General features: G+C 49.3%; 5 non-coding genes and 1 pseudogene across 5 annotated transcripts; 2 read left to right on the top strand and 4 right to left on the bottom strand.

Moving 5' to 3' along the window:
* Positions 1 to 165: 165 nt before the first annotated feature.
* On the bottom strand, positions 166 to 264 carry LOC143950483 (U6 spliceosomal RNA; annotated as a pseudogene).
* A 2,395-nt stretch (positions 265 to 2,659) lies between these two features.
* Positions 2,660 to 2,771, bottom strand: LOC143950471 (U6 spliceosomal RNA). Its single transcript, XR_013265841.1, has one exon. It is a non-coding gene; the product is annotated as a U6 spliceosomal RNA (small nuclear RNA).
* Positions 2,772 to 6,548: 3,777 nt separating this feature from the next.
* LOC143950464 (U6 spliceosomal RNA) lies at positions 6,549 to 6,655 on the bottom strand. The gene has a single exon (XR_013265835.1). It is a non-coding gene; the product is annotated as a U6 spliceosomal RNA (small nuclear RNA).
* A 6,916-nt stretch (positions 6,656 to 13,571) lies between these two features.
* Positions 13,572 to 13,678, top strand: LOC143950462 (U6 spliceosomal RNA). Its single transcript, XR_013265833.1, has one exon. It is a non-coding gene; the product is annotated as a U6 spliceosomal RNA (small nuclear RNA).
* Positions 13,679 to 16,564: 2,886 nt separating this feature from the next.
* Positions 16,565 to 16,676, top strand: LOC143950470 (U6 spliceosomal RNA). Its single transcript, XR_013265840.1, has one exon. It is a non-coding gene; the product is annotated as a U6 spliceosomal RNA (small nuclear RNA).
* Positions 16,677 to 19,409: 2,733 nt separating this feature from the next.
* On the bottom strand, positions 19,410 to 19,516 carry LOC143950460 (U6 spliceosomal RNA). Its single transcript, XR_013265831.1, has one exon. It is a non-coding gene; the product is annotated as a U6 spliceosomal RNA (small nuclear RNA).
* Positions 19,517 to 23,880: the final 4,364 nt, after the last annotated feature.

The following is a 23,880-nucleotide window of genomic DNA, read 5'->3' as shown; positions in this document are numbered from 1 at the left end:
TACTGAGAATGTTTGTACGAACATTCGTATGAAAAAACCTACTAGCGTATGGCTTGCTTTATGTCCCCAGCGATATAATAACATGCATGTTATAATATAAATGTGTGTATATATTATAGCTCATAAGAAGAGGGAAGTAATTATAACTACTGTTATTTGGTGCAAGAAAATGTGGTTCGCTTCACGATTATGCGTGTCATCCTTGCGCAGGGCACATGCTAATCTTCTCTGTATCGTTCCACTTTAAAGTGGAAGTAAACCCACTTTTTTAACTTTTACCTACAGGAAAGCCTATAATAAGGCTTACCTGTAGGTAAAAAAAATATCTCCTAAACCTGTACGGTTTAGGAGATATTCCCCTCGGTATGCGCCGCTGACTGCAGCGGCGCATGCGCACAAGGGGGTTCTCTCCGCGAAAATCCGGCAGTGCTCGTCCGGCCGGATTTAAATCTCCCGCGCGCATGCGCGGGAGTGACGATATCGCGGCTCCGGCCACTCACAGCGCCGGAGCCGCGATACCCGGAAGAGACGCCGAGGGAGCATGTCGGCTTCCTCGGCGTGGATCGGGCGAGATGTCGGGGCCTCGTTCTAAGGTAAGTATTTCATAATGAGCTAGTATGCGGTGCATACTAGCTCATTATGCCTTTTGCTTTGCAGGTTTAAAAAAAAAAAAAAAAAAAAATGCGGGTTTACTACCGCTTTAAGTATGTGTCCTGCCAATACCGGCCGAGGACAACATACATGGTACCTTCTACATTATATAAACTTCTCATATAATGAACGGATGACATTAGGGAGAGTATTAAATATCAAATATCCATATTTTACTTTATATATTCTAAACTAATTCTGTAATGACCCTTTTTCCTGATAAATAATGTCTGTGAATTGAAAAATGTATTTAATTAAATGGAAATAAGCAGCATGAAAGCATATATTGAAGCAAAACACCGTATGCAAATTAGCAGCTGAGCCGCAAAGCATTATGGGAGTGCAGAACCCACCCACCAACCGTCATTGACTAGCTGCAGCTGACACATAAATGCATTATATAGGATCTAAAAGGTTCCCATGGCAACCAAGTAGCAGAGTGGAGCAGCGGAAGCGTGCTGGGCCCATAATACAGAGGTCGATGGATCGAAACCATCCTCTGCTAGGTGTATTTTTTTTTTACTTTTGTAATTTAAAAAATATAAACAGGGGGACACTCACACAGGAGGATATGCACACAGGAGGACACGCACACAGGAGGATATGCACACAGGAGGACACGGACACAGGAGGATATGCACACAGGAGGACACACACACACAGGAGGATATGCACACAGGGGGACACGCACACAGGAGGATATGCACACAGGGGGACACGCACACAGGGGGACACGCACACAGGGGGACACGCACACAGGTGGACACGCACACAGGGGGACACGCACACAGGGGGACACGCACACAGGGGGACACGCACACAGGAGGACACGCACACAGGAGGACACGCACACAGGAGGACACGCACACAGGAGGATACGCACACAGGAGGACATGCACACAGGAGGATATGCACACAGGGGGACACGCACACAGGAGGACACGCACACAGGGGGACACGCACACAGGAGGACACGCACACAGGAGGACACGCACACAGGAGGACACGCACACAGGAGGATATGCACACAGGGGGACATGCACACAGGAGGACATGCACACAGGGGGACACGCACACAGGTGGACACGCACACAGGGGGACACTCACACAGGGGGACATAAAGCAAGCCATACGCTAGTAGGTTTTTTCATACGAATGTTCGTACAAACATTCTCAGTACGTTCGATGACCGATGTTGTTAAAAATTTCCTTTTCTTTTAGCATTTGATTTTCTAAATTGAAAAATGTGAAACTAAATATTCTAATGGTGTATGACCAGTTTTTGGTTTTCACGCACGCGGCCGTATGTGGAACGCACCACACGGCAGAATGCGCGATATCTGTGTTTGGAGCATACACCCAAAATGGCGCACAGCCTCATCTATTTCATCTCATTGGGCGCTGAGTCCCTGCAGAGTGACTACGCAGGCTCTGTGCATGAAGCCTTAAAAGTCGCATTGGAGGTTCCCATGACATCAGAAGTCCTCCCATCACATAAGAGCCCCCTCCCCCCTCATTACATCGGAATGTGATGGGAGGACTTCTGATGTAATGGGAACCTCCAATGCGACTTTTAAGGCTTCATGCACAGAGCCTGCGTAGTCACTCTGCAGGGGCTCAGCGCCCAATGAGATGAAATAGATGAGGCTGTGCGCCATTTTGGGTGTATGCTCCAAACACAGATATGGCGCATTCTGCCGTGTGGTGCGTTCCACATACGGCCGCGTGCGTGAAAACCAAAAACTGGTCATACACCATTAGAATATTTAGTTTCACATTTTTCAATTTAGAAAATCAAATGCTAAAAGAAAAGGAAATTTTTAACAACATCGGTCATCGAACGTACTGAGAATGTTTGTACGAACATTCGTATGAAAAAACCTACTAGCGTATGGCTTGCTTTATGTCCCCAGCGATATAATAACATGCATGTTATAATATAAATGTGTGTATATATTATAGCTCATAAGAAGAGGGAAGTAATTATAACTACTGTTATTTGGTGCAAGAAAATGTGGTTCGCTTCACGATTATGCGTGTCATCCTTGCGCAGGGCACATGCTAATCTTCTCTGTATCGTTCCACTTTAAGTATGTGTCCTGCCAATACCGGCCGAGGACAACATACATGGTACCTTCTAAATTATATAAACTTCTCATATAATGAACTAATGACATTAGGGAGAGTATTAAATATCAAATATCCATATTTTACTTTATATATTCCAAACTAATTCTGTAATGACCCTTTTTCCTGATAAATAATGTCTGTGAATTGAAAAATGTATTTAATTAAATGGAAATAAGCAGCATGAAAGCATATATTGAAGCAAAACACCGTATGCAAATTTATGCAAATTAGCAGCTGAGCCGCAAAGCATTATGGGAGTGCAGAACCCACCCACCAACCGTCATTGACTAGCTGCAGCTGACACATAAATGCATTATATAGGATCTAAAAGGTTCCCATAGCAACCAAGTAGCAGAGTGGAGCAGCGGAAGCGTGCTGGGCCCATAATACAGAGGTCGATGGATCGAAACCATCCTCTGCTAGGTGTATTTTTTTTTTACTTTTGTAATTTAAAAAATATAAACAGGGGGACACTCACACAGGAGGATATGCACACAGGAGGACACGCACACAGGAGGATATGCACACAGGAGGACACGGACACAGGAGGATATGCACACAGGAGGACACACACACACAGGAGGATATGCACACAGGGGGACACGCACACAGGAGGATATGCACACAGGAGGACACGCACACAGGGGGACACGCACACAGGTGGACACGCACACAGGTGGACACGCACACAGGGGGACACTCACACAGGGGGACACGCACACAGGGGGACACGCACACAGGAGGACACGCACACAGGAGGACACGCACACAGGAGGATACGCACACAGGAGGATACGCACACAGGAGGACATGCACACAGGAGGATATGCACACAGGGGGACACGCACACAGGAGGACACGCACACAGGGGGACACGCACACAGGTGGACACGCACACAGGGGGACACTCACACAGGGGGACACGCACACAGGGGGACACGCACACAGGAGGACACGCACACAGGAGGATATGCACACAGGGGGACACGCACACAGGAGGATATGCACACAGGTGGACACGCACACAGGGGGACACTCACACAGGGGGACACTCACACAGCACAGGAGGACATGCAAATAGGGGGACACACACACACACACAGCCAGGAGGACACTGCGGGGTGGGGGGACCCAGGGCCCTTACATCTGTACACTCCCCCCATCACTTGTGGTGGCCCTGATGTCTCGGCTTCACTCATCGAGGCACCGGATGCCGATAATAGTACTTCTAACAGCGCGCTGCTCCCCCCCCCGCCCCTCCACTCTTCTCGTCCGTCCCAGGTGATGTCACGACGCATACAGCACCTGGGACGGACGGGAGGGAAGGAGGGGCCGGCGGGGAGCAGCACACAGTTAGCTGTGTTATTATCGGCATCGCGGCATGTATTTCAGCCGCTGCAAGTGGCCTCTCATGTGGCTGCGTCCGGGCCCCTAAAGGCCTCGGGCCCTCGGGCGGCGCCCAAGTGACCGACTGGTCAGTCTGCCCCTGCCTGTATCATGTCTGCAGTCTCTGATCATCTCCTGTACTATGTCTGCAGTCTCTGACCATCTCCTGTACTATGTCTGCAGTCTCTGATCATCTCCTGTACTATTTCTGCAGTCTCTGATCATCTCCTGTAGTATGTCTGCAGTCTCTGACCATCTCCTGTACTATTTCTGCAGTCTCTGATCATCTCCTGTACCATGTCTGCAGTCTCTGATCATCTCCTGTACTATTTCTCCTGTACTATTTCTGCAGTCTCTGACCATCTCCTGTACTATGTCTGCAGTCTCTGACCATCTCCTGTACTATGTCTGCAGTCTCTGATCATCTCCTGTACTATTTCTGCAGTCTCTGATCATCTCCTGTACTAAGTCTGCAGTCTCTGACCATCTCCTGTACTATGTCTGCAGTCTCTGACCATCTCCTGTACTATGTCTGCAGTCTCTGACCATCTCCTGTACTATTTCTGCAGTCTCTGACCATCTCCTGTACTATGTTTGCAGTCTCTGATCATCTCCTGTACTATTTCTGCAGTCTCTGACCATCTCCTGTACTATGTCTGCAGTCTCTGACCATCTCCTGTACCATGTCTGCAGTCTCTGACCATCTCCTGTACTATTTCTGCAGTCTCTGACCATCTCCTGTACTATTTCTGCAGTCTCTGATCATCTCCTGTACTATGTCTGCAGTCTCTGATCATCTCCTGTACCATGTCTGCAGTCTCTGACCATCTCCTGTACTATTTCTGCAGTCTCTGACCATCTCCTGTACTATTTCTGCAGTCTCTGATCATCTCCTGTACTATGTCTGCAGTCTCTGATCATCTCCTGTACCATGTCTGCAGTCTCTGATCATCTCCTGCACCATTTCTGCAGTCTCTGACCATCTCCTGTACTATTTCTGCAGTCTCTGACCATCTCCTGTACTATTTCTGCAGTCTCTGATCATCTCCTGCACTATTTCTGCAGTCTCTGATCATCTCCTGTACTATTTCTGCAGTCTCTGATCATCTCCTGTACTATGTCTGCAGTCTCTGACCATCTCTTGTACTATGTCTGCAGTCTCTGACCATCTCCTGTACTATTTCTGCAGTCTTTGATCATCTCCTGTACTATGTCTGCAGTCTCTGATCATCTCCTGTACCATGTCTGCAGTCTCTGATCATCTCCTGTACTATTTCTGCAGTCTCTGACCATCTCCTGTACTATGTCTGCAGTCTCTGACCATCTCCTGTACCATGTCTGCAGTCTCTGACCATCTCCTGTACCATGTCTGCAGTCTCTGACCATCTCCTGTACCATGTCTGCAGTCTCTGACCATCTCCTGTACCATGTCTGCAGTCTCTAATCATCTCCTGTACTATATCTGCAGTCTCTGACCATCTCCTGTACTATTTCTGCAGTCTCTAATCATCTCCTGTACTATATCTGCAGTCTCTGATCATCTCCTGTACTATTTCTGCAGTCTCTGACCATCTCCTGTACTATGTCTGCAGTCTCTGACCATCTCCTGTACTATGTCTGCAGTCTCTGACCATCTCCTGTACCATGTCTGCAGTCTCTGACCATCTCCAGTACCATGTCTGCAGTCTCTGACCATCTCCTGTACCATGTCTGCAGTCTCTGACCATCTCCTGTACCATGTCTGCAGTCTCTGACCATCTCCTGTACTATGTCTGCAGTCTCTGACCATCTCTTGTACTATTTCTGCAGTCTCTGATCATCTCCTGTACCATGTCTGCAGTCTCTGAACATCTCCTGTACCATGTCTTGCATAATGTCTGGGAGCTCTTTCTAACACACTCTCTAACGGAAATCCCTCTCTGTGGGCATTAGCGGGACCCCCCCTTCAGGTCCCATTAGTCTACTCATTTTCTTTATTGTTAAAAGATCATGGGAGGATCCCAGGGTAATAAAGACTTCTTAGGGGAGCATCTCCGTGTTTGAGTTGTAGCCATAGAAACATTTGTAAAGGGGAGGAGTTAGTAAGATGGCCATGCCCATGTGGGGGGCACCAGAAATATTTCTGCACCCAGGCGTCTGTGACCCTAGGATCGGCCCTGCATGCATGTCAGGTAGGTAGGTCCGTGTAAAGGTCAGTGTGTGTCAGACAGGTGAGTTTAGTGGTCAGCATTGATAGGCACTGGTAGCCAGGCAACCAGCAAGTGAGCTTACTCCCTGCCACACAACAACACAGCCCAGCCAAAAAAAAAAAAAAGCCCGGGACACATACACCCCCCTTGGACTTTAGGTTGAAGCCCCTGCTGAAACCATAGAGGGGAGAAGAAAATATGGAAAGCTTCACGAATTTGCGTGTCATCCTTGCGCAGGGGCCATGCTAATCTTCTCTGTATCGTTCCAATTTTAGTATATGTCCTGCCGAAGCGAGGACAATCCAATGCTGACCCTCAGAGGTATATAAGGACAACCAGATTGTTTAGTAAAACAATCCTTGTTTTACTAAAAAAAAACAAATTTTCAAAAAACATTTGTCATTGGGACAGAAAGTGAGGTGAAATCTTCTGAAGAGGTGCACAGACAGCGAAAAAAATGATACAGGGGTGATAACCCTTCCCCATGTTTTCCAAAAAGCTTAAAAATAGATTTTTTGACTGGAGCTACACTTTAGAAATGTACCAGTTGAAAATTACAAACAGATTCTACTTAACACAACAAACCTACACAGTCCCTGTCTTGTTTGCACCGCCTGTATACTGCTGTTCTGAGTATATAGGGCAGTGATTCTCAACCAGGGTTCCTCCAGAGGTTGCAGGGGTTCCTTCAGCATTGGGAAATTTCTGCCTCTCAGATAAGTTCCCACCGACACCATTGATCTTTTTAACTATCTGTAAGGAGGTAATTCTTCCCAATGACCACAAGTGTAAGGACCATTCTTACCACTGACTATCACACTATTGTATCATGAGTTGTAGATTTCTAATTTTTAGCAGGGGTTCCCCAAGACCGGAAAATCATTTGAAGGGTTCCTCTGTGTTGAAAAGGTTGAGAAAGGGCCCCACGCCGTTCCTTTTTTAAATTTGGGTACGGGGTTCCCTTTAATATCCATACAAGACCCAAAGGGGCTGGTAATGGGCGGGGTGGGGGGTGGGGTACCCATGCCATTTTTCTCAATGATTTTTATCCATATTGCTGGGACCAGACACTACATTAAAACCACAAGCACTTTTTTTCCGTTAAATGTCATCTTGTGCAGGGACTGTTCTAAACACGGAAAACACATGGCACTTCACAGGAATACTACAGACACCCCCCCAGGCACCATATTTAAAGGAACATTTAAATTTTCTTTTCACTTTAAGCATCATTAAAATCAGTGCTCCCGAAAAAAAAACGTCAATTTTTAAAACTTTTTTTTGCATTGATACATGTCCCCTGGGGCAGGACCCGGGTCCCCAAACCCTTTTTAGGACAATAACTTGCATATTAGCCTTTAAAATTAGCATTTTTGATTTTGAACGTTCGAGTCCCATAGACTTTAAAGGGGTTCTAAAGTTCGTGCACATTTTCGGTGCGTTCGCAGGTTCTGGTGCAAACCGAACCGGGGGGTGTTTGGCTCATCCCTACCTCTGATCTGATGAGAGAACTCTGATGTGATGGGAGGGGAGTTCTGATGTGATAGGATGGGATGACCTCTGATGTGATGGGGGGACCTCTGATGTGATGGGAGGCCATCTGATGTGTTAGGAGGATCTCTAATGTGATGGGAGGCCATCTGATGTGATGGGGGGACCTCTGATCTGATGAGGGAACTCTGATGTGAGGGGAGGGGAGTTCTGATGTGATGGGATTACCTCTGATGTGTTAGGATGATCTCTGATATGATGGAGGACCCTCTAATGTGATGGGGAGGTGGGAGTGGACCTCTGATTTCTTGGGAGGACCTCTGATGTGATGGGGGGGCCTCTGATGTGATTGGGAGTACTCTGATCTGATGGGGGAACCTATGATGTGATGGGGGGGAACCTATGATGTGATTGGAGGGGAGTTCTGATGTGATAGGATGGGATGACCTCTGATGGGGGGACCTCTGATGTGATGGGAGGCCATCTGATGTGTTAGGAGGACCTCTGATGTGTTAGGATGACCTCTGATGTGATTGGAGGCCATCTGATGTGATGGGGGGACCTCTGATCTGAATAGGGAACTCTGATGTGAGGGGAGGGGATTTCTGATGGGATGGGATGGGATGACCTCTGTTGTGTTAGGATGACCTCTGATGTGATGGGGGGACCTCGGATCTGATGAGGGGACTCTGAGGGGAGGGGAGCTCTGATGGGATGGGATGACCTCTGTTGTGTTAGGATGACCTCTGATATGATGGAGGACCCTCTAATCTAAAGGGGGCCTTGAGAGGCAAGGAATTCCTCCTCTTCCTGCCTCTGTTCTGCCTCAAGTGCCCTGTCCATTATTCCATGCAGTGTATGCTCCAACAGGTGGACAAGAGGTACAGTGTCACTGATGCATGCACTGTCACTGCTCACCATCCTCGTGGCCTCCTCAAACGGTGACAGGACAGTGCATGCATCCCTGATCATGGCCCACTGGCGTGGGGAAAAAAAACAAGCTCCCCTGACCCTGTCCTGGTGCCGTAGTCGCACAGGTACACATTGATGGCCCTCTGCTGCGTTTGCAGCCGCTGCAGCATGGCCAGCGTTGAGTTCCACCTGGTGTCACAGATTAGGCGGTTCTTGGGCAGGTTCAATTCCTTTTGGACGTCAGCCAGCCGAGCACTGGCATTATATGACCGGCGAAAATGCACACAGACTTTCCTGGCCTGCCTCAGGACATCCTGTAAGCCCGGGTACAGGGCCATCTTTAATATTGATTGGACCCTGGGCAAAAATTTTCTTGGGGGCCCCCTCATGCAATTTTGCTCTCCACCTGCTCTGAGACATACAATAAATAGCAGCTAGACTTAAAATCAGTTTACTGTATCAGATCAGGCAGCAATTACGATTGGTTGCCAGAGATTACAGCATATCATTACTGCTTACTGACTGGTTGCTAGAGGTTACAGCGCACATTACGGCTCACTGATTAGTTACTAGAGGTTACAGCAAATGATTTCTGCTTGTTAATTGGTTGCTAGAGATTACTGTAAAGTAATACTGCTCACTGATTGGCTGCTAGAAGTCACAGCACATCATCTCCTCACTGCAGAGGAGCATGATACATATATGAATGCCACCTTTAGTTACATATAAATGCTGCCAGCTGCATCTATTTACTTAGTAATGCCACCACTATTTACATATGAATGCCAGTTAATGTAAACACAGGATCTGCAGGTGAGTCACCTGTACACAACAATAGGGCAGAGCTGGGCAGCATTAGTACCAGCACTTCTCACTGAGATATCGGGACATAGCACAGGACTAAAACTTCAAGGGACAAGGGAATTTACACTGGGATAGTTGGCAAGTATGAGGCAGCTGCTTTGGGCCCCACAACAATGACAGGGCCCAGGGCAGCTGCCCCTTTTGCCCTGCCTTAAAGACGGCCCTGCCCGGGTACCTGCCCAGCAATTGTGGTAGCTTTAGGCGTACACTGTGCAGATGACACCATACACCGACTGTAATTGCAACAGCTGCCTGCCTGTAGTATAGGATCTGAAGAACACCAGCAATTGGGGTAGCTTTAGGCGTACCCTGTGCAGGTGGCACAATACACCGACTATAATTGCTACAGCTGCCTGCGGATAGGATCAGCATAACACCAGCAATTGGGTTAGCTTTAGGCGTACACTGTGCAGATGGCACAATACACCAACTGTAATTGCAACAGCTTCAAATTAAATTCAAAGACACTGTCTCTCTGTCTATCTCTCTCCGCCGACGCAACACACTATGCAAGGCCTTATATAGTGTGGGGCATGTACTAAACCCCCTGAGTCATAATTGGCCAAAGCCACCCTGGATCAAAGGTCCCCCCATCACATCAGAGATCACCAAATCACATCAGAGGTCCTCCCATCACATCAGAGGTCCTCCCATCACATCAGAGGTCCTCCCATCACATCAGAGGTCTCCCAATCACATCAGAGGTCCCCCACCGGATCAGAGGTTCCCCCTTTGCATCAGATGTCCTCTTATCACATCAGAGGTCCCCTCATCACATCAGAGCTCCTACCATCACATCAGACATCCTCCTATCAAATCAGAGATCCCCCATAACATCAGATGTCCCCCCATCACATCAAAGGTCCCCCATCACATCACAGATCCACCCATCTCATCAGAGGTCCCTTTATCACATCAGAGGTTCTACCCTCACATCAGAGGTCCCTTTATCACATCAGAGGCCCCTTTATCACATCAGAGGTTCTACCCTCACATCAGTGCCCCCCCAATCAGTGGTACTTCCATCACATTAGAGGCCCCTCCACAGGGGCGGATCCAGGGGGGGGGCAACGGGTTAATTGCCCCCTCCGAGAATACGGCCGGTTCCGCGGGTCCAATCGCGGCCGGTTCCGCGGGTACCTGCGGGCCGGTTCCGTGGGTCCAATCGCGGGCGGTTCCGCGGGTACCCGCGGCCGGTTCCGCGGGTCCAATCGCGGCCGGTTCCGCGGGTCCAATCGCGGGCGGTTCCGCGGGTACCCGCGGCCGGTTCCGCGGGTCCAATTGCGGTCGGTTCCGCGGGTACCCGCGCGGTCGGTTCCGCGGGTACCCGCGCTTAGTGGACGAGTGAGGGGGGGCAGCTGGGTGGCTTAGGAGGGCTGCTGGCCAATCAGGAAGCCAGCAGGCAGGGGAGCAGGGAGATGACATCATCTCTCACTGCCCTGCATCCCTCCAGTTCCACCCTCACTGTGTAGGAAGCTGTGTGCAGCAGAGAGATTGCATCATCTCTCTGCTGCCTATCTTCACTCTGGGACCCAACAAAAGACCACCAGTAGGTGACAATCCGCAATGTGTGGCAGGCTACGTGGCAAGTGGCAATCCGCAATGTGTGGCAGGCTACGTGGCAAGTTGCAATCCGCAATGTGTGGCAGACTACGTGGCAAGTGGCAATCCACAATGTGTGGCAGACTACGTGGCAAGTGGCAATCCGCAATGTGTGGCAGGTGACGTGGCAAGTGACAATCCGCAATGTGTGGCAGGTGACGTGGCAAGTGACAATCCGCAATGTGTGGCAGGTGACGTGGCAAGTGACAATCCGCAATGTGTGGCAGACTACGTGGCAAGTGGCAATCCACAATGTGTGGCAGACTACGTGGCAAGTGGCAATCCGCAATGTGTGGCAGGTGACGTGGCAAGTGACAATCCCCAATGTGTGGCAGGTGACGTGGCAAGTGGCAATCCGCAATGTGGGTCAGGCAACGTGGCAAGTGACAATCCGCAATGTGTGGCAGGTGACGTGGCAAGTGGCAATCCGCAATGTGTGGCAGGCTACGTGGCAATCCGCATCTGGTGACAGGCGACGTGGCAAGTGACAATCCGCAATGTGTGGCAGGTGACGTGGCAAGTGGCAATCCGCAATGTGTGGCAGGCTACGTGGCAATCCGCATCTGGTGGCAGGCGACGTGGCAAGTGACAATCCGCAATATGTGGCAGGTGACGTGGCAAGTCACAATCCGCAATGTGTGGCAGGCTATGTGGCAAGTGACATTCCGCAATGTGTGGCAGGTGACGTGGCAAGTGGCAATCTGCAATGTGTGGCAGGCTACGTGGCAATCCGCATCTGGTGGCAGGCGACGTGGCAAGTGACAATCCGCAATGTGTGGCAGGTGACGTGGCAAGTCACAATCCGCAATGTGTGGCAGGCTACGTGGCAAGTGACAATCCGCAATGTGTGGCAGGTGACGTGGCAAGTAACAATCCGCATTTGGTGACAAGTGACAATCCACATTTGGTGGCAGGCGACATGGCAAGTGACATCCTCAGGGCTCCCACTGATTCTGCAATATGGTGAGTTGAACCATTTAATTTTATATTACAATGTATTAATAGAAATAATGCCCTTCAATCATCCTGACACCATAACAACCATTGTGCCGTAATGATTGAAGCGCCAATACCAGCCATTTCCCATATAAATTGCCCCCCAAAAAACATATTTTATAGCAGTGCCCCTCCCGAGATTAGACTCTGGATCCGCCCCTGCCCCTCCATCATATCAGAGGTTATCCCATCACATCAGAGCTCCCCCCATCAGATCAGAGTACCCCCCCCTTTTTTTGGGGAAAAGCCTGTGGCGTGCAAAACACACCCAAAAACTTCCACCCGGTGTAAAAAAAGTGGACACACATTAAGAGTGACACACAAAAACGTGCAACGGGTGTACCACTGTCCTCCATGAGGAAGAACCTTACCCTGATCCCCCGGGGCGTTAGGCTCCAGACGGGGACTGAGGTACCAATACATGGCCCATCTGGCCGAAATCAGATGACCGCCTTTCTCCGGAAGGTCTGCCGAAACAGACCCACCCAGGTACTTGGTTGGGGCTCCCCCAAAGGGAGACCACCCCAAGAGAGAGGGTGAACCAAGCCAGAAGGCCTATATCCACCCCCTCACAAGACTTTCAGGGTTGGCCCGAAGACTGACACCCTACTCATCACACGTGCACAGTGACAAACAGAGACGTGACACACACAAAATAAATAAATAAATGAAGTGGGGAAGGGATAGTGGAGAGGAGAGTGAGCAAGGTGGCCATTGTGTAACACAATGACCAGGCCGACCCCCCATCACATCAGAGGTCCTCCATTATATTAGAGGTCCCCCACATGTCAAATGTTTTATTAACCATGTGCGCAAAAAACAAGCAAACTTCAAAAACGTGTCTAGTAGTGAAAGGGTTAGAAGGAGCCTCGCAGAATAAACAACATTTTACTATTGAAGAGAAAGCAGCTAAAGATGATCGACACCGACTCTAATTCTATGCATTTTGTCCTCCTCCCATCCCCCGCAACAGCTTCTAATACACTGACACTACAATGTAATCAGCTACAATGTAATTAGATACACAGTCTAAGGATGGCCCCTCCCTCCTCCCACAATCCCCTGTGGTGGCTGCTGTGCTCATTTGCATGTGCATGTGCTGGTGCTGCTTGTATCTGATCTGTAGATGATTGGTTATTGATCTGTGTATGGAACATCGGAATGTGTTGTAAGGAGAAGCTGATCTGATTAGATCATTATCATTTCCTCAAATCACCACCGATACATTGATCTGTAAATCTTTATTAACGCCCCCCCCCCCCCCCCCCCCCCCCCCCATACATCGTCACCATGAGCTGACATTTCTGGCTCTGGTTGTCCTTATATAACTCTGAGGGTCACCTTTGGATTGTCCTCGCTTCGGCAGGACATATACTAAAATTGGAACGATACAGAGAAGATTAGCATGGCCCCTGCGCAAGGATGACACGCAAATTCGTGAAGCGTTCCATATTTTCTTCCCCCCTCTATGGTTTCAGCAGGGGCTTCAACCTAAAGTCCAAGGGGGGTGTATGTGGCGTGGGCTTTTTTTTTTTTTTGGCTGGGCTGTGTTGTGTGGCAGGGAGTAAGCTCACTTGCTGGTTGCCTGGCTACCAGTGCCTATCAATGCTGACCACTAAACTCACCTGCCTGACACACACTGACCTTTACACGGACCTACCTACCTGACACGCATGCAGGGCCGATCCTAGGGTCACAGACGCCTGGGTGCAGAAATATTTCTGGCACCCCCCACATGGGCGTGGCCATCTTATTAACCCCTCCCCTTTACAAATATTTCTGGAACCCCCCCCACATGGGCGTGACCATCTTACTAACTCCTCCCCTTTACAAATGTTTCTATGGCTACAACTCAAACACGGAGATGCTCCCCTAAGAAGTCTTTATTACCCCGGGATCCTCCCATGATCTTTTAACAATAAAGAAAATGAGTAGACTAATGGGACCTGAAGGGGGGGTCCCGCTAATGCCCACAGAGGGATCTCCATTAGAGAGTGTGTTAGAAAGAGCTCCCAGACATTATGCAAGACATGATACAAGAGATGATCAGAGACTGCAGACATAGTACAGGAGATGATCAGAGACTGCAGACATAGTACAGGAGATGTCAGAGACTGCAGACATAGTACAGGAGACGATCAGAGACTGCAGAAATAGTACAGGAGATGGTCAGAGACTCCAGACATGGTACAGGAGATGATCAGAGACTGCAGACATGGTACAGGAGATGGTCAGAGACTGCAGAAATAGTACAGGAGATGGTCAGAGACTGCAGACATGGTACAGGAGATGATCAGAGACTGCAGACATGGTACAGGAGATGGTCAGAGACTGCAGACATAGTACAGGAGATGATCAGAGACTGCAGAAATAGTATAGGAGATGATCAGAGACTGCAGACATAGTACAGGAGATGATCAGAGACTGCAGACATAGTACAGGAGATGATCAGAGACTGCAGTAATAGTACAGGAGATGATCAGAGACTGCAGACATAGTACAGGAGATGATCAGAGACTGCAGAAATAGTACAGGAGATGGTCAGAGACTGCAGACATAGTACAGGAGATGATCAGAGACTGCAGAAATAGTATAGGAGATGATCAGAGACTGCAGACATAGTACAGGAGATGATCAGAGACTGCAGAAATAGTATAGGAGATGATCAGAGACTGCAGACATAGTACAGGAGATGATCAGAGACTGCAGACATAGTACAGGAGATGATCAGAGACTGCAGAAATAGTACAGGAGATGATCAGAGACTGCAGACATAGTACAGGAGATGATCAGAGACTGCAGAAATAGTACAGGAGATGGTCAGAGACTGCAGAAATAGTACAGGAGATGGTCAGAGACTGCAGACATAGTACAGGAGGTGATCAGAGACTGCAGACATAGTACAGGAGATGGTCAGAGACTGCAGACATAGTACAGGAGATGGTCAGAGACTGCAGACATAGTACAGGAGATGATCAGAGACTGCAGACATGGTACAGGAGATGGTCAGAGACTGCAGAAATAGTACAGGAGGTGATCAGAGACTGCAGACATAGTACAGGAGATGGTCAGAGACTGCAGACATGGTACAGGAGATGGTCAGAGACTGCAGACATGGTACAGGAGATGGTCAGAGACTGCAGACATGGTACAGGAGATGATCAGAGACTGCAGAAATAGTACAGGAGATGGTCAGAGACTGCAGACATGGTACAGGAGATGGTCAGAGAATGCAGACATAGTACAGGAGATGATCAGAGACTGCAGAAATAGTACAGGAGATGGTCAGAGACTGCAGACATACTGCAAGAGATGACCAGAGACTGCAGAGACGGTACAGAAGATGATCAGAGACTGCAGACGTGATATAGGCAGGGGCAGACTGACCAGTCGGTCACTTGGGCGCCGCCCGAGGCCATTAGGGGCCCGGACTCGGCCACATGAGAGGCCACTTGCAGCAGCTGAAATACATGCCGCGATGCCGATAATAACACAGCTAACTGTGCGCTGCTCCCCGCCGGCCCCTCCTTCCCTCCCGTTCATCCCAGGTGCTGTATGCGTCGTGACATCACCTGGGACGGACGAGAAGAGTGGAGGGGCGCGGGGGGGGGGGGGAGCAGCGCGCTGTTAGAAGTATTATTATCGGCATCCGGTGACTCAGTGAGTGAAGCCGAGACATCAGGGCCACCACAAGTGATGGGGGGGAGTGTACAGATGTAAGGGCCCCGGGTCCCCCCACCCCGCAGTGTCCTCCTGGCTGTGTGTGTGTCCCCCTGTGTGCATATCCTCCTGTGTGCGTGTCCCCCTGTGTGCGTGTCCTCCTGTGTGCGTGTCCCCCTGTGTGCATATCCTCCTGTGTGAGTGTCCCCCTGTTTATATTTTTTTAATTACAAAAGAAAAAAATATACACCTAGCAGAGGATGGTTTCGATCCATCGACCTCTGGGTTATGGGCCCAGCACGCTTCCGCTGCGCCACTCTGCTACTTGGTTGCCATGGGAACCTTTTAGATCCTATATAATGCGTTTATGTGTCAGCTGCAGCTAGTCAATGACGGTTGGTGGGTGGGTTCTGCACTCCCAGAATGCTTTGCGGCTCAGCTGCTAATTTGCATAAATTTGCATACGGTGTTTTGCTTCAACATATGCTTTCATGCTGCTTATTTCCTTTATTTAAATACATTTTTTCAATTCACAGACATTATTTATCAGGAAAAAGGGTCATTACAGAATTAGTTTGGAATATATAAAGTAAAATATGGATATTTGATATTTAATACTCTCCCTAATGTCATTAGTTCATTATATGAGAAGTTTATATAATTTAGAAGGTACCATGTATGTTGTCCTCGGCCGGTATTGGCAGGACACATACTTAAAGTGGAACGATACAGAGAAGATTAGCATGTGCCCTGCGCAAGGATGACACGCATAATCGTGAAGCGAACCACATTTTCTTGCACCAAATAACAGTAGTTATAATTACTTCCCTCTTCTTATGAGCTATAATATATACACACATTTATATTATAACATGCATGTTATTATATCGTTGGGGACATAAAGTAAGCTATACACTAGTAGGTTTTTTCATACGAATGTTCGTACAAACATTCTCAGTACGTTCGATGACCAATGTTGTTAAAAATTTCCTTTTCTTTTAGCATTTGATTTTCTAAATTGAAAAATTTGAAACTAAATTCTAATGGCGTATGACCATTTTTTGGTTTCACGCACGCGGCCGTATGTGGAACGCACCACACGGCAGAATGCGCCATATCTGTGTTTGGAGCATACACCCAAAATGGCGCACAGCCTCATCTATTTCATCTCATTGGGCGCTGAGTCCCTGCAGAGTGACTACGCAGGCTCTGTGCATGAAGCCTTAAAAGTCGCATTGGAGGTTCCCATTACATCAGAAGTTTTTTTTTTTAATATAAACTGTTTATTGGAGGTTTTAAAAAAAAAAAGAAATTAAAGATACATTTTATTCCATTCTTTTTTAATAATATTTTAAACCCATTTAATGAATTTTTTTAAGCAAGTCATTATTGCAACCTCCCTATCATGAGACTATTGGTGTTCATATCCTCTGTACAAAAACAATTAGTACTGTCTGTGATACTTTATTTATTTTCATTTTTTTTTTTTTTTTTTTTTTTTTTAACAAATGTTGGTCCTTTTAATTTGGCACAAAAAATTTAAAACCCCCCGTGGTGATTAAATACCACAAAAAGAAAGCGCTCGCCAAAAAAAGTACAACTGCACCGCCAATGTAACCGCAATATGTAACAACATTTTATTTTTTTGTATAGCCATGGACATCAGTCCCAATCACCGTGATGTGCCACCAGATCCCCAGTGCCCATCTGTGCCCCCCACAAGTGCCGCCCACCAGCGCCACCTGTCAGTGCAAATCAATGAAGCAGAAAAATTACCTGTTTGCAAAATTGTATAACAAACTATTAAACATGATTTTTTTTTTTCTTCAGAATTTTCCATATTTCTTTGTTTGTTTAGCAAAAAAAAAAAAAACCCCCAGCTGTGATTAAATATCACCAAAAGAAGGCTCTATTTATGTGGGAAAAAAAATGATAAAAATGTAATTTGGGTGCAGTGTTGGATGACCGCGTCATTGACATTGAAAGTGCGTCAGCGGCCAAAGCTGAAAATTGGTCTGGGCAGGAGGGGACCATAAGTGGCCAGTAAGCAAGGGGTTAAATAGCACAAAAAGAAAGCGCTCGCCGGAAAAGTACAACTGCACCGCCAATCTAACCGCGATATATAAGTAGGTTTTTTTTATTTTTTAGTATAGCCGTGACAAGAGTACAGGAGATAAGAAGATATCTTATATAGTATTTCAAAGGTTCCCATAGCAACCAAGTAGCAGAGTGGCGCAGCGGAAGCGTGCCGGGCCCATAACCAAGAGGTCGATGGATCGAAACCATCCTCCGCTAGGTATATATTTTTTTACTTTTGTAATTAAAAAATAAAAATATATATATATATATATGTTTTTTTTTTTTTAATATAAACTGTGTTTATTGGAGGCTTTTTTTTTTAAATACATTAAAGATACATTTTATTCCATTCTTTTTTTAATAATATTTTAAACCCATTTAATTAATTTTTTTAAGCAAGTCATTATTGCAACCTCCCTATCATGAGACTATTGGTGATCATATCCTCTGTACAAAAACAATTAGTACTGTCTGTGATTATTTATTTTCATTTTTTTTTTTTTTTTTCACAAATGTTGGTCCTTTTCATTTGGCACAATAAATTCAAACCCCCCCCCGTGGTGATTAAATACCACAAAAAGAAAGCGCTCGGCGAAAAAAGTACAACTGCACCGCCATAGTAAACGCAATATGTAAGGAGGGGCCGGCAGGGAGCAGCGCACAGTTACCTGTGTTATTATCGGCATCGCGGCATGTATTTCAGCCGTTGCAAGTGGCCTCTCATGTGGCCTAGCCCGGGCCCCTAATGGCCTCGGGCCCTCGGGCGGCGCCCAAGTGACCAACTGATCAGTCTGCCCCTGCCTGTATCATGTCTGCAGTCTCTGACCATCTCCTGTACCATGTCTGCAGTCTCTGACCATCTCCTGTACCATGTCTGTAGTCTCTGACCATCTCTTGTATCATGTCTGCAGTCTCTGACCATCTCTTGTATCATGTCTTGCATAATGTCTGGGAGCTCTTTCTAACACACTCTCTAACGGAAATCCCTCTCTGTGGGCATTAGCGGGACCCCCCTTCAGGTCCCATTAGTCTACTCATTTTCTTTATTGTTAAAAGATCATGGGAGGATCCCAGGGTAATAAAGACTTCTTAGGGGAGCATCTCCGTGTTTGAGTTGTAGCCATAGAAACATTTGTAAAGGGGAGGGGTTAGTAAGATGGCCACGCCCATGTGGGGGGCGCCAGAAATATTTCTGCACCCAGGCGTCTGTGACCCTAGGATCGGCCCTGCATGCATGTCAGGTAGGTAGGTCCGTGTAAAGGTCAGTGTGTGTCAGGCAGGTGAGTTTAGTGGTCAGCATTGATAGGCACTGGTAGCCAGGCAACCAGCAAGTGAGCTTACTCCCTGCCACACAACAACACAGCCCAGCCAAAAAAAAAAAAAAGCCCGCGCCACATACACCCCCTTGGACTTTAGGTTGAAGCCCCTGCTGAAACCTTGGGGGGGGAAGAAAATATGGAACGCTTCACGAATTTGCGTGTCATCCTTGCGCAGGGGCCATGCTAATCTTCTCTGTATCGTTCCAATTTTAGTATATGTCCTGCCGAAGCGAGGACAATCCAATGGTGACCCTCAGAGGTATATAAGGACAACCAGAGCCAGAAATGTCAGCTCATGGTGAGCCTGCTAATGATGTATGGGGGAGGGGGTGGGGATTCTCGGCCTTTTGGCTAAGATCAAGTGTAGTATCGACTATAGCCCTTAGGGGTGTCTCTGCTTCACAGCTAGGACGTTGAGAACCACTTGTATCTATCCAAGCCATTAGGTCCTTGTGGGGTACCCTCTGCTCGGCCTTGTAGGATCGTTGATTAAATTCAGCTTCACCTACTTGCTGCTATTGGGCCAGAGGCTTAGCCCCCACAAGGAACGAGATTGCGGTCTTCCCTCCTCCCCCCCTCCTCCGCATTACTACCTCCGGGCAGTAGATGCAAGAGCCTTTATAAAGGCTTCAGAGCGAAGACGTCGAGGAAACCAGAAGGAAGCCGCCGAAAGAACACCTGAAGCGACTTCCATCTCCAAGACGATGGGGAAGAGCGATAGAAAGACCGGGAAGACCGGAAAGAACAAAAGGAACCCCGCTCCAGCCACTTCCTCCGAGATCCCAGAGGATGTCGCGGCCTCAACATCCACCCCCAACCCGGCCGGTGCCAGCCAGCCGAATCCAGCCAAGCCCTCCCCCCCTGCAGACGGGCTCCCTACCCTGGAGTCTTGGATGAAGCAGACGGTCGTGCTGCAGCTGAAGGAGGTGGACGGAAGGGTCCCCGACATGACCCCGGAGATCTTCGGAAAGAAGATGATCCTGGAGCAGGGGTTCAGCAAAGCGGAAACGCTTTCGGTGCAGGCCTTCACAAGAGGTATATTTTTTATAACTTTTGTGTCGTTCCAGGCCTGCAGAAGGTACTGGGATATGGTCAAGGCGAGTGGTCCCGAATCCCCCGTTCGTAAGTTCACTGCGAACTGCCCCATAACACGGGACGAGAAGTGGGTGACGGTGGCCATGAGGAACCCTTATACCTCAGGTAAGGATATAGCCACTTACCTCCAGAGGTTCTGCACCGTGGTGAAGGACCCCGTCCGAATCCTCGATGCCAACGGCTTCTGGATAGGTAAGTGGTCAGTACTCTGCAAGTTCAGGAAGGACCCTTCGGGGGACATCCTGCACCTGCAGCCGTGCTTCTCCCTGGGCAACTCCGCAGGCATCCTTTTCTACCCGGTATACCCTTCACCTGCAACAGGTGTAGCAACACCGGACACATGGGGAAGGACTGCAAAGAACCTGCTTGCAGGTTCTGTAGGGTTGCAGGCCACGAGACCAAGGATTGTCCGAGGTCCAAAGCCTGCAATCTCTGCGGAGCGGCTGAGCACGTGTTTAAACACTGCCCCCAGCGGTCCCGGTCCTACGCTGGCGTCCTGATCCAGGGCAAGCCATCCGCCAGCACCGGGAAGAAGCAGGCGGAGAGAGAACCACAGAAGAAGACTGGTAAGCCCACCCCTACCCCCACCCCTGTCCAGGCCCCAGCCCAGACCCTTGCCCCAGCCCCTGCCTCCAGCACACCCCCACCCACCACCTCTGCGCTGGAGGAGACCCTCCCCACACCCACCCCGGACCTGTCCTCCCTGGAGGACTTTCCCACCCTCCCTTCCACCCCCACCAGTGGACCCTCAGGAAGCCGGAAACGGAAGCCTAGGAGTCCAACAGCAGAGGAACCCGCTTCCTCCACTAAAAGGCCCACTGGCGACCAGCACGAAAGCGAGGGACCAGAGCCAATAGTGGAGGACCTCGAGTCAGCGGGGGAGGAGGATGAGGACGTGGGGGGGGAGGAGGAGGTCATGGCCATCCCTGAGCCTGACCTCCCCTCCGACATCCACGTCACCATCACCCAGACAATGATGGATGCTGTCCTGGAGGAGCTCGGTCTGTCTGAGCAGAAAACAGGACAAGCAGAGGAGGCAACGGAAGACCCCCCTCCGGGGAGGTAAGTTCGGCCCTTGCTGACTAGACCTCATACCCTTTTTCATTATGGCAGAGATCTCAATCTTTTCCATTAATGTGAGGAGTATCAAGGATACATCTAGACGGCAAGCGGCACTGACATTTCTTGCCACACAGCAGAGTGATGTCTACATGCTCCAGGAGTGCGCACTTCCTCCTCTGAGGAGGTACACCCATCTGACCTCCCAGTGGACCCTCGGTCCCTCCTACTGGTCCGGGGGTGGCGATTGTAAGTCTGCAGGTGTAGCCATTCTTGTCAGGGGTGGACGCCTCGCTGTTGACTCCATCCATGAGCTAGTCTGTGGCCGTCTTCTGGTCATAGACGGCTCGTGGCTGGGAGAGCCAATTAGGCTCATCAACGTGTACGCCCCCCCAGATAAGAATGAGCGGCTGGAACTTTTCCAGACCCTGCAGACCCAACTCGTCACCACCAGGGCAGTAGTAATCGGCGGTGATTTTAACTGTCCGATAGCGGAGGATGGGCGCAGCTCCAGCATGTACGCAAAACTCGATGCTACATCCAGGCTGCGCAAGGAGATGATCTCGGAGGCTTCCCTGCAGGACGCCGTGGGATCCATAGGGAGAGGTACCGTGAACTACTCATGGTGCCGTCCCAATGGATCAGTGCGTTCCAGGATTGACTTCGTGCTCACTTCAAGAGCAGTCAAGCATCGCGATTTCTCCCTGCTTTTTCTCTGACCACAGGGCTATTCACTTTCGAGGTGACCTGGGCGAGGGCTTTGCCCGCGGACCAGGCTCCTGGAAGCTGAATAGCACCCTGCTGGAAAATGAGGAACTGATGGGGGAACTCCGGGAGGCCTATGCCACCTGGACGGAGGAAAAGCGATTCTTCGGAAGGGTAAGTGACTGTTGGGAGTTTGTGAAGGTCAAGCTGCGCAGCTTCTTTCAGGCAAGGGGACGTCAGCAAGTGTGTGCCAGGAAGAAGGAACTCAGGAGACTGCAACGTCAGTTGCAGTCCCTGCAGGACCTTCACCACTGTGGCTGGGACGTTAGGCAGGACCTGGAGGACACCAAGAAGAGCCTGAAAGGGCACTTTGAGGAAGAATCCAGGCACATTGTCTTCCATGCCAAGGTGGAGAACCTTGAGAAAGGTGAGAAGTGTAATTCTTTCTTTTTCAGGAAACTCCACTCAGGACACACACCCTTGTCTGAGCTGCGTGACGAGACCGGAACACTCCAGAAGGGAATGGAGGCTGTGATGCAAGTGGTCAGCGACTACTACACCAACCTCTACTCCCCGAAAACAACAGACACACAGGCAGCCGACAGGTTCCTGTCAGGTATCTCTAACCAAATTGATCCTGCAGGTTCGTCGGACGTCAATGCCCCCTTGGTGTTGGAGGAGCTGCACTCTGCCGCTAAATCCTTTAGGCAAGGCAGGACCCCGGGCTGCGATGGTCTCCCAGTTGAACTTTATGTAACGCTGTGGGATCTCGTAGGCCCGGACCTGCTCGAGCTGTACGAGGAGATGGTGGTGGAGGGCAGAATGCCTCCGACCCTAAGGGAGGGGATGATCACGATTTTGTATAAGCGCAAGGGGGAGAGATCGGACATGAAAAACTGGCGTCCGATCTCTCTTCTGAACGTGGACTACAAAATCCTCGCCAAGGTTCTGGCCAACAGGCTGAAATCTGTCATCGGACAGATCATCCACCCGGATCAGACTTGTGGCATCCCTGGTCGCAGGATTGCGGACAGCCTCGCGCTTGTCCGGGACACGGTCCAGTACATCCATGGCCGCCGTGTGCACTCGGGACTGGTCAGTCTTGACCAGGAGAAGGCCTTTGACCGTGTCTCCCATGAGTTTATGTGCAGCGCTCTGCGCAGGTTTGGTCTTGGGGAAATGTTCTGTTCATATGTAAATGTAATGTACAATGAAATTTGTAGTGTGGTGTTGGTGAACGGTTGGAAAACTGACCCCTTTCCAGTGTTGTCTGGGGTCAGACAAGGCTGCCCTCTCTCACCTCTGCTTTTTGTCTGTTGTATAGAGCTCTTCGCCCGAAGCATCAGACGGAACCCAGAGATCAGAGGGATCACCGCACCAGGACCGGACAGACGGGAGGTCAAGTGCTCGCTCTACATGGATGATGTGACGGTGTTCTGTGCCGACCGGCGCTCCATCGACACACTCGCCCAGACGTGTGAGGACTTCGGCCAAGCTTCAGGGGCAAAGGTCAACTGCGGGAAGTCGGAAGTCATGCTCTTCGGAAAGTGGTAAGTTACGCCCCTTTCCGCAGAGAGGTATCCCGGAAGTGGGTGCAGTTACCTGGATTATCCAGGTAACTGCACCCCCCTCCCCCCTGAAAGGTGCCGATTGTGGCACCGGAGGGGGGGAGGGTTCCGATGAGCGGAAGGTCCACTTTAGGGTGGACCTCCGCTTTAAGACTGTATGACTTGACATGTATT

This window comes from Lithobates pipiens, unplaced genomic scaffold (assembly GCF_037356315.1).
Source record: "Lithobates pipiens isolate NorthernLeopardFrog02 unplaced genomic scaffold, aLitPip1_a1.2 Scaffold_30, whole genome shotgun sequence".
NCBI lineage: Eukaryota > Metazoa > Chordata > Amphibia > Anura > Ranidae > Lithobates > Lithobates pipiens.
This window is presented reverse-complemented; position numbering and strand designations above follow the sequence as displayed.